Below are 11,925 nucleotides of genomic sequence, written 5' to 3'. Positions count from 1 at the left end.
CTATATAGTAACTTTATTAAAAAAATTACTATATAGTAACTTCAGAAATAGACATTATCTATATAGTAACTTCATCGAAAAAGTTACCATATAAGAAATTATAACATATCACATTTATGTAGTAACTTTATCATATAAACTTAGCATATAGGAGGCATATAATGACATAATCAAATCTCATAGAATGTCATTTTAATATTTTTTATATAAATAATAATAGAAAAATACTTTATTTAAAAAGTGATTTTAATAAAGTAAAAGTGAATAATAGAATTTTTGCCAATTAAGTAGCAAACTATAATGTGAAATCCAAATTGTCCCTATTCTACTACATTAACATTATCTAGGCTTAATCTTCCAATGACTATATCTTTTATTATAACTTGTTTTTGCACCATGAGCCACTGTAAACTAAGTGCAACTTGAAGATTATATTTCTCCAATGCTTGCCAGCCAAGCAAAAGAAGCCCCTGACCCATCATTGTTGCCAAACCTCCAAGAGCATATAAGAGTTGTCCACCTTCAAACAGGTGAGCAAAACTGAGAATGGCCAATATTCAATGGTGCACTTCTTGAGACAACAGAAAAACCCTACTTACAGCAGTAATAAGGCCTGATTTCAGCAAAACAATGTTGAATATCTTCAGATTTGCTAAGATGAGGCAGAACATAGTAGAGGAGAGAGAGAAATTCAATATGCTACCAAGAAAGTGTTGTAACAGCAACCTCTATTGTTTCAAAGATAAAAAATAAGGTCACTTGCTGGTTATTAGGGTTCTATTATCTAAAACCCTAATTTCTGCACCAACACTTGTCAATAACCTCGTTTTTAGGGCATCCTGTCATTTGTAGCCCTAGAATCTGCTCAACATCAAGTTGCCCTGCTATCCTAGAGCTTCAGCACCTATCCCTTACTCACAACTAAGTTATCCTTCAGATTTTCCCCCAAACAACCCAAAATGGGTGAAAAACAACCCAACATGGAAGATACACTTTCATGCAACCCAAAACTAATCCAAACTTGGCATTGATCAATCGGGCGGGTGGGACTAGGTCTAAATATGAGGTGATTCCTTTCCACTCCCTGTTTCCTTCAAGGAAGGAGGTGACTCATCAGCACATGAGTGGGATATGTGCTTATAAGCAACAAGGGAGGGGGGTAGAGTGTGCTAGGGGAGATTCCCCACATGACCATATCAGAGGATAGAGTATGATTCTTTTGAACTATGATGCATAACTACCATGGCCTTTTTCAAAAATACTTCAGCAATAGAGAAGTGATACATGCTATGTATCATGCAGATCTAACCTATGACAAAGAGGATACATGCAATGCATTCAAATATGTCCTCTGATGTCCCAAGCATTTTTAAGTTGTTACTTACAAGTTCTTTAATAGCACTACAAACCCTCCCAAGGTCACAAAAGAGACAGTGTTAAAGAGGCTACAGATACCATTAATCTTCCACTCAATAGAGAACTTAACAACTTCTAAGAAGCATAGGCCTGAACAATACTGGAATAGAGGTCCTGACCTTTGAAAATTTCTCAATATCCCAAACAAAGAAACTATGATCAACATATACAACAACTGGAATAACCAAAATATTTGATGTAAAAATAGTGATTGAAGAGAAACCTGACTAATGTATTATAAAAAATGAAGCACTATACACCTAACAGCTTTAAATTTCTTCTCAATGTAAGGACTCACTAATGCTATCTCAAAATAAAACTTACCAAGCTTGTGCGATGTTGCAAATTGACAAGCAACAGCATCAGGATATGAGATCCCATTTACATTATGTGTGGCAAGGTAGGACTCAGGAGCATGTGTGTGTATCTGTCAAGTCATGGAATCCAAATGGCACTGGTCAAGGAAAAGTTGCAGTAAATGCAAGAGACTCAAGCATGAAAATCTGCACAATACCATCACTGCATGCAAAAGCAATGTGCAAATTTGAAATGGCTAAACCATGGCCTTGTCGAACCTGCAACAAGTAGCTAAAACTGTTGTTTATGTTTGCAGATAGGCAACCACGGAGAGATCCTTGCTTGCATATCAGAGGATACCTTAAGATTAACCCAATTTTTCAATGCAAGTTCACAATGTAGAAGGCATACTATTCTGTTGAACATCATATGTGTCAATCACAATCCTCAATTCACTAATTATACTAAATTAGTAGCAAAATTGAGAAAAGTGCCAAATAGAAAAAGTTGGTTAAAGCCTACTTGGGCATGCCTGTGCAGGTCAAGGCATAAACCGGTTGGACATCTCCATCTCGTGAATCTTCTCAAGATGTTACTACCGCAAAAGAATTTTCACACAGACTACCAAGATGAACATTTCCCCCATCTAGGACAAGACCTGAGCCTATTCCAGATCATTGATGTCCTGCGTTTGACCTGATAGTCCAATGTTTCAAGTGATTAGCACCTGCTGTAACAAAAAAACTTCCATCTGAAGCAACATGAATCCCACTTTTTGGCATGGATATAGTTGTTGCTCTCACTTTGGCTATCAATGCTGCAGACTTGAAATCCCAGAGGCAAACTAAACCATCATATGGAAATCCAACTGAAGCAAGATGTTTTCTTGGGCACCAAAGGCATCATAAAAATTTAGATGGAGTTTCCATATTTATTCCTATTAACGTATATGTTGATGTCAGTATTTCAAAAACATGTTGCACTACAAACTTTGGCCTCCCATATTGATTCAAAAGAACAAAAACTTAAATCTTCTAATTCACCCTCATCATTTTCTAGAATGGTCTCTGCAACCTTGGCCTGTTTAGTTGCCCTTTTGAGTCAGAACTACAGCACTTTCACATCATCTTAGTCAGAAGATTAGGAAGCCTCCAAACAAATATGCAACTCTCTCCATTGAACTCTTTGAAAACCATAAATTAGCATCACCAAGTGAAAAAGTTATAGTAAAGAAGCCAAGGTCAGCATATATACAACTCTAAAGGCCACCTTAAACTTATCAATATTAGCCGCTTGCAATCAGGCGTGAAAGCTATCCCTGTTATTACTTCAGCATGACCTTGCCCCAGAGATAAAATGCTTCCATCTGATATGTCATACATGTGCATGCTCTTATAAGAATGTGATCAAACTACTTATGACCCACTAGGATCAATGCGAACCTACCACAGAAAGGGGCAAAAGACATCGGAAACTATGATGACAAATATTGTACACAAACCCAATGTCTTAAAGATCAAAAGTAGCAAATCTACAGACAGAAAAAGTGGGATATAAAGAGATGTGGCTTTGCCAATTATCTTCAAGTGGTCAACCTTAAGAAGAACAAGGTTCAATCCTTATTATATTGAGCTTTCTTATTTGAAGAGAGTAGAAATCCTTGTAAAAACAACATCAATTTGATCTTATGCACCATTTGTAAAACATCAAAACACACATACCTTTTTTGCCCTGTTCTTTACACCGTCTGACAGTAAATTGAGCAGGTGAAAACAAGGAATTCATTGTTCATACTTTTATGGGCTCACCAACTTCTCCTTCTGGTTTGAAGCATCTTACAGACTTCCCACTAGCAAGATTGAGCATATTCAGCTTCTTATCCTGAAACCATACAAGACAAATAACTTAACATATTAGCCAATCATTTTTCAATATAAAACTTATGGTAACCTTCCATGAAAAGAACTTCCAACCTGTCCAACAGTTACTGCTATCTTGTTGTATGGATCAATATCCATATCATAAACTATGCCACGAGAAGCCATTTCTTGATAATAATGTGTACTCTTGATGCCCATTGTTGTTGCCTCTATGTTGCAAAACACCACTGATCTACAGGTAAGTGGTTTTACAGTTGAGCCAAAACAAAATAGACTTGAGAATCTAAAAATTCAAAGTAAAAACAATGACTTTAGGAGGAAGCCATACTTGTCCGCACTAGGGCTCAGCAAATTGAAACCACCACAAGCAAATTTGGCTGCGCTGATTGAAGCTGAATGATCATCTCATGTCTCGATGACATCAAAGTTCCTAAATTCAAAAATCAAGCGTGCTCAAAGAAGTACTCTATAAGACAAACTCTTCAATAGCATAAGACAGAAAATATATCTACCTCCAAAACATGAACTTTGAAAGTGAATTAAATGACCACCATGTTAACAAAGGAGTGATAGACTATGAATGTACAAGTCACAATAGCTGCAAACATCATATATATGTACAAAACAATCTCTACCACCAAATTCCAAAAGGGGAATTTGAATGGCATTAATGTTAGCACCCATGAGGGCCACAACTCCAAAGCTCAGAGTAAGAATCCCTGCATCATGGGCTTCATGCCAAGTATTACCACAAGTTCCAGTACAATATCACCAACCACCTGTCAAATAATGTTTTTAAGTAGTGTCTTCGTAGCACCTTTAAGTCCAACTATGATGCTTACTGAAAAAATAAACACATTTGATCAACCATTGTTTACCTTGAAGTTTACAATCTAAACGGACTATAGATCATATACATGAAGATTGCTATTCCAATCACCAGTTGCTAGTTCTAGAGTGCATCGAAGAAGCTTACAAGTATTTCAGGATATCCCCAAATGTGAGTTGACCAAGGGCTTGCCAGACATCAGAGTGTCCTAGAAAAATGCATGAGAGGGGCTCTTCAAAATTGTCATAATGCACTACAAGGATCATAAAATGCAACAGTAGTGCATTGAAGAAGCTTACAAGTATTTCAGGATATCCCCAAATGTGAGTTGACCAAGGGCTTGCCAGACATTAGAGTGTCCTGGCCTCTTGTTGCGCCTGGGGATGTTCTTCTAGGTGGCCCTTGTGCTTGGGCGCTCAACTATTGTCCTTGCACTTCTAGACTATGCTGTGCCAACCCACCAACTCAGCACCCATAAAAACTAAAGCAATCCAAAAATCCTAAACAATCAACCCATCTAGGTACTCCATTATGCCAAACAAGAGTACACCCAAGTCCATAGTATGCAAATTCTCCTATGACCAAAGGAGATTAAAAATGGAAGTAAAATGTATCCCACGTCATGATATGATGCTGCCCACTAGATGCCTACCTTCTCCATCGAGTTCACACCAAAAGCTCACTTATATTAACATAGCTCAATAAGCAGAACAGTTTTTGCAAGAACATAGGTCCAATATGAGTCCAGAGTGAAAAATACAAAACAAACTGCGTGCAAAAAACCATCATTTCAGCTACCTTACTGAATAATCTACAAGAATCATTAAAGAATGATATACAATACCGATGCCCAATCAACTTAAACCTACAACAATCTAACTGCATCTAACTGAATCCTCTCAATCATGTAGCTTACTAAAATCTACTGTTGTGGCTCCTGCCTCTATTGGGACTGGCCCTGTTGCAGCCCAAAATGCCTAAACCGGCTTAAAAACTGAAGTGTCCAATGTGACTACCACTTCAGGTGCCAGAATAAATAATCTAAGAGATTTAATAATAGGATGGAACTCATGGCATCTCCCATCATGGCAGGCTCACCTTATACCCTGGATTGAATACAAATGACATAGCCGACATAATCTTTAAAAATTCAGCTGCCAAACTCAATAATGTATTTGCATTTACTCTTGCATCCAACTGCTTCTGTTGTCACTAACTAACCCTGATAAGGCCAAAGCCCTTGATATGACAACTCACTTGGATCGTAGATCTTTGACTTTAGGCTATCTGGATGTCCCTATCCCTGGAAGGTTTTTACATAGCTGAAGATGTAATCCCAACGCCCGCAGGGCTCACCCTGCATCTGATTATCTACAGCAGCAGCTTTTTGCTTTTGCCCTTCTGCAAGCTTACAAGTCATCTGGTGTCCTTCCACAGTCTTCGTAGGCTCTTCTAGAGCATGCTTAACAGACTCTGCTGACTTGTAAATAAACAAAGCATATCCTTTTGACTTACCTGTCTGCTTATCAAACCTTAAAGGACCTTCTTCAATTTCTCCGTACTTGGAGAACGCGGCCAGGAGCTTCTCAGCTGGCATGTCACGGGGGACATTCGCCACATAAATCTTACGCGCAATGGTAGATGCTGCCTGTGCAAGTTGTGATTGAGTGGACGAAGGCCCCGCGGATGCAAACTGACAGACACATTTGCCACCATCGATCTTCTTGCTAGGATCCTTGAGCGTGCGCTACGCGCTGTCCCTATGCTTAAATGTGACAAAGCCATAGCCCTTTCCTTTGCCAGTCTTCTTGTCGGTGATGACAAGGCATTCGTCGATGTCACCGTAGGGAGCGAAGGCCACCTTGAGAGTCTTGGAGGAGGTCTCCCAGCCGAGGCCATGGACAAACAATTTCCGGTGCGAGGGGTCTTTGTCAGCGAGGTCTTTGATCTCCTGCAGGATATCGGCATGATCCATGGCTACTTCTTGTAAAAGGTCCATGAGCTGCTCCTTGGAGAGGCCTAGCTAACAGAGTCTAATATGCCTCTTGACATGAGAGTCTAGGGCATAGCTACTACTTAAGATGGATGCCTATTGAAGCCCAAAACAACTTGCTTGTACCAAAGCTTCTCAAGAGGATTACCACACAACCTACTTGTACCAAGCTTCTCAAGAGGATAGGTTGAGGAGTGTACTAGATAGCCTGTATGAACCAAGCTCAAAGGACTATGCCAGGGGACTATGTTGAGAGGACAATGTGGTGAACAATGCATTACATGAATTTATGCAATGAGGCTAAGTCTCCTCCTAGTGATCTAGAATTGTACACATGCTTTAGTCATTTACTAGAATTTCTTCAAGCTATTTTGATAGAAAAAGATATAGATAATTTGCATGTTAGGATTTAGTTTTTCCAACCTCACTTTTGATTTGAAAAGTTGTGTGAAAGTAATTCACTCGATTCTTATCCAAGAGTTAGAGGCTGTGGGGGAACCAATACAAGTCACAAACTCGAGCCCCCTTACTCCAATGGAGAGAACTAAAAGGGCACTTAGGTAACTTCCAAGTTAGCCCATAAAAACAACTTTACAAAGCAGATGCAAAAAAATTCAACTTAATGACTATCACTAAAAGAGTATTAAGCTAACTTCCAAGTTATGGAGTTTTTTATCTGTCGAGTGCTTTGCAATTTACCATGTTTTTTGACTTTGTAGATAAGAACTTAAGACCTTATCATATTATTCCAAGCATCCTTCAATTATGGGTTGAATCCTTCCCTTTCTAGAGAGGAGGCGCTGAACCTAAATAGAGACTGGCTTCCATTTCTTTCTCCAACTAAACCGATCCGTCTTAGATGGACTTCCTAGGAACCTCACATTATGAGAGATCATAGAGAGCCAACTAATTAACATTGTATCTTTGTTTGAGCCTCCATAATCCTGAATAGAAAAATAGTCTTGTCAACGAAACATTTGCAAGAAAGCTTTTAAAGGGAAAGCTTTTCTTTCTCACCTCCATTAGATGCCGAAGACTTTGGTGGTTGAATTTCTTTGTTTCCATCTTGCTTTAACTTTGACATATCTAGGATTTGGGTTCCTCCTTTTGAGGGTTGTTTATTTTCTTGGATTTACCCTTCTCAATCTATGAGCTTTTTTCTTTTTACTTCTTTTGTGACTATGTTGCATGAAGTTCTTCCTTATCTTCACTCTTTTCTCCTTGGGCGCTTCTTAGCTCCATTCCTTTGCAAAGCACCCACGTTCTTTGCATATAAAGCATGTAACCAAGAAGAGAGAGAATTCTACATTGACTAGCAACTCAATCCCATTAGGATCATTGATGCCAGGAGGCATATTCCACGGTGAAACAAGAGTCCTACTTCACTTCTAGTGTCTTATATGTTCTATGTTGGATTAGACATTGGATTGTTGGTTTGTTTCCAAGCATCCTTGAGCTATAAGTCGAATCCTTCCCTTTCTAGAAAGGAGATGTTGAAAGAGAGGGGCTTCCATTTCTTTCTCCTACTAAACACATCCTTCTTGGATGGACTTCCTAGGAACCTCACATTCTAAGAGATCATAGTGAGCCAACTAATTAACATTATATCTTTGTTCGAACCTCCATAATCCAAAATAGCAAAATAGCCTTGTCAACAAAACATTTGCAAGAATCTTTTAAAGGGAAATTTTTTATTTCTTACCTCCATTAGACTTCAAAGAATTTGGTGATTGAAATTATTTGTTCCCATCCCACTTTAACTTCAGCATCTCTAGGATCACGACTGATAATTAGGTTTCTACTTAGGTTCCTCCTTTTGAGGCTTGCTTGTTTCCTTGAATTTGCCCTTCTCAACCTATGTTTTTTCCTTTTTGCTTCTTTTGAAGTTCTTCCTTATCTCCACTATTTTTTCCTTTGCTTCTTCTTATTTCAATTCCTTTTTGGGCATTCCTTTGCAAAGCACCCATCTTCTTTGCATTTGAAGCATGTATCCAAGAAGAGGGAGAATTTGGCATCGACCAACAACTCCCATTAGGATCAAAAATCTGGAGCATGTCAAGGAACTTCTTCCTCTTATCCCAAAGTACAAGAGTCACTTGCTCCACTAGTTAATATTACTGTAAGAACATAAAGCGCTCTACCTAGCACTTCTACTAGCACATTACTTCTCCATCTAGCAAAGTAGGAAGTCCATGAAAACTAGCCCATATTGGGCATTCAATTTGCAAGACCTCCTCAGGAATAAAATCATGATGCCATGGAAGCATGTAATTAAGGCTCACTTTAAGCCAAACAAGTGAACCCAAAACCCAATCTCTTTTTGCTTTAGATGAAAGCAAGACCCAAAAGAAGTCTAATGGCAAGCAAAACAATGTGAGCACCACTTTGATCCATAGGTGAGCCAAAACAATCTAGCAAACTCATCCTCAAGGGGGACCTTCCCTTAAAATACATGTACATGTTGCATAGAGAATACTTAGCATTGCTTTGCCAAATGCATGGCAACAAGGATACCACTCATGCACATAGCATTTGCTCCCCAAATTCTATTGTGACTCTCTTTTAATTCTCATTGAAACATTTTTGGTCACCCCACATCTTCTTCTCTAGCTCTTCCATGTTTATGCTAGTAACAACAATGTTAGCAAAATCCATCTCCATCCCATTGTCTTGCTTCTATTGCTTTATGTTAGTGCTATGTGTTCCATCATCTCTTACTCCTTGTTCACCCCCTAAATATGCTACATGCATGAAAGTGGGAGTATATGCCACATGTTGGTAGGAAATGTTGCTTTTTTAATGAACTTAATACAACTACCCTAGTTAATAGACCATGTGCCATGACTATCTATTGAGAGATCCCCTCTTCAAGTTTTCGCATACTCAAGAGGTTCTATGTCTTTCATTTAAGGAAAAGGCTATTACAATTTGAACTGTTTCTATTTTGCTAATGGATGGATATGCTCCTTGTTTGTAAGGGGCTCAAATAACTTTTAATAACTATTTGTGCTTGTATGGATGCTAGGTATATCCCACACTTCAGGGGGATTTGAGGGGAATTTCAAGATTTAGAGTCATGGCATTGAGTTGAATTGAATGAGATTCTTCTTTGTTTTAATGGACAAGGAAATATTTATATTGTTAAAAATGATATTTTATTTATGGATGCGTAAACTATTTGTGCTATGTGAGTAAGTATTAAAAGTTATCAAAATGCACAAATGTATCTTATAGCACATGTACATTTTGGATGCATACAAACATATCCATTACAAGTGTGTATCGACATTGTCTTATTTGAGATTGACTACATGGTTGATGGTTAGGCCTATCAATTGTGATGTATATTACTTTACATGACTATATAAGCATGACTTTATTAGATATTCTATACAATTTTTTTTTGATTTACTATGCATGCACATTATCCTATGATCCATAGCTTCATAATTTTATCCAATAAACATGGCTATATTAGGTGATATATAGAAATTTGCCTTACTTTACCATATAGACACTTATTTTACTAGTTATACCTTCACATCTATCTAGTAAAATTAAAATCCTAGTTCCAATTTAAAAAATCCTAGTTACTAACTAGAAAAAAATGTGTATTTACTAGTTATAAGGCTATTTACCATCTAGTTTAGTGTCTAAAGTTCCTTGTGTCATACAGACAAACTGATAGAGGCTATAGAGTGGCTAGACATAGGTATGTCTAACATAAATACACAAGGGGTAGGCATAGGGTACACATATGGCAAGATAGGCAAATACTAGGCATATTATAAGCCAATCCTATGTGCATACATAGTCTAAGCATATTCTAGGAAGAGTTTAGACATAGGGTAAGCATATGCTAGGAGCCAACACCTAACACAACCCTATTCTATTCTATGGTTACCTTGTGCCTAGAAAATGCCAGATATAAGTTGTATTCTTATGCATAGCATATAATGTTCCTACTTTATATTATCGAGCAAATGCCTAACCTAGCATGTGCTTATCCTAAGCCTAATGTATAAGCTAGGCTAGATATAAGCTATGGATAGGCTAGACTAAGCATAGGCTACACAAACTGGTGAGTATAGCCATAAGTGTGGAATCGAAAGCTTAGCTCATAAGTGAGTAATATACAAATATAAATTTCAAATAAACTAATATTTTAGATGATAGTACTTGCTAGTTATGACTAGTGAAAACAAAAAGTTCCTAGTTATGTTGATATTGTTACTACATATACAATAACTTACTAGATAATGTTACTAGATAAGGCTTCAACTTTCTAGATACTATCTAGAAAAAGGGATTTACTAGTTAGAAGAGATTCGTGATGACAAAATTATCTAATTATAACTAGAAAATTCTACATTCTTCCTAGTTTGGTTGCTATTCTTCCTAGTTATAGTGTGAACTTTCTATATAGTAAGTGGTCTAGAGTTTGTTGTGTTTCTTTGGTCCTGCCAAGGCAAGAAATAGATGACTTAGACAAGCTGAGAGGCCCTCACCGAGAGCAAGAACCTGGACGGTGCAGAGAGCTGGACAACCTTGGCCTCAATTTGCAGGCACTGTTGACAAAACTCATCAAGAGGATGAACGGCGAGCAATCCTGGATGGTTATACTCCAGCATTGGATTGGGACTGCCTGGGATGGGGCCAACTGGGTGGACGTCATTGCTGGAGCACAAAGTCCAATCAGGATTCCACAATCCGAAGTGGCCCAAGAAATAGCCAATACTTGGCGAAAGATCCTGACCAAAGCCACTTGGAAACCTAGGCTGGGCAGGGGTGCTGATTCCTTGCTTGATCGTAGTTTACGGCTCTCCCTCTTCTCGTATCACCTGGAAGCAGCTCCAGTTGCCAAGGATTCAAAGGTATCAAAAGCACTCCTTAACAAAGGGATCAGGATTTGGGCGGATGTGTGGGACCCAGGCCCAAGGTAGATGATCAGCTCCCAGACGGTGGCCATTAGATCTGGTGTTAGCGAGAAGGAAACTCTGTGGCTAGAGATGGTACTTGGTTTTAGGAAGGAGAATTGGCCTACTTCACTAGCCAGGATGACCGCCAATCCGCTCAAAGATTTGGCCTCACTAGCTGGTAAGCCATTGATCTACTGTCAGTCAGTCGAGGGACTATAAAGCCCCATCTCCTGCAATAGCAATGGGTATGCAAACCCGCTGGAAGAAAGAGTTTCTTCTGACAACTGTAGCAGCATGGAAGAGGACTAGAAGAGTCTGGAGGGCCACCCAGTCGTACAGGATTAACTTCTTGCGATGGAGATTAACGCACAATTAGAGATTGCCACTCAAGCATAGACTAAGCAAGACATAGGTAGTCTCCCCAATGTGCCCGCTTTGTGGGAGCGAAGAAGTAACTAAGGGTGGGTTCACACTTGCACGGTGGACAAAAGGGTGAAAAATCCCCTTTTTCACCCATCTACAAGGATTTCCCAAGAGTTGTCCGCCATCTCATTCACATTAGTGGTGGACAAGGAAAGGAGCCAAAGAGAA

At 38.7% G+C, this 11,925-nt stretch overlaps 1 pseudogene; it reads right to left on the bottom strand.

Moving 5' to 3' along the window:
* Positions 1 to 5,719: 5,719 nt before the first annotated feature.
* LOC148018643 (UBP1-associated protein 2C pseudogene) lies at positions 5,720 to 11,384 on the bottom strand (annotated as a pseudogene).
* Positions 11,385 to 11,925: the final 541 nt, after the last annotated feature.

This window comes from Lygodium microphyllum, chromosome 21, assembly GCF_053477565.2.
Source record: "Lygodium microphyllum isolate KBCC chromosome 21, Lygodium_microphyllum_v1.1.10, whole genome shotgun sequence".
In the NCBI taxonomy this organism is placed as follows: domain Eukaryota; kingdom Viridiplantae; phylum Streptophyta; class Polypodiopsida; order Schizaeales; family Lygodiaceae; genus Lygodium; species Lygodium microphyllum.
This window is presented reverse-complemented; position numbering and strand designations above follow the sequence as displayed.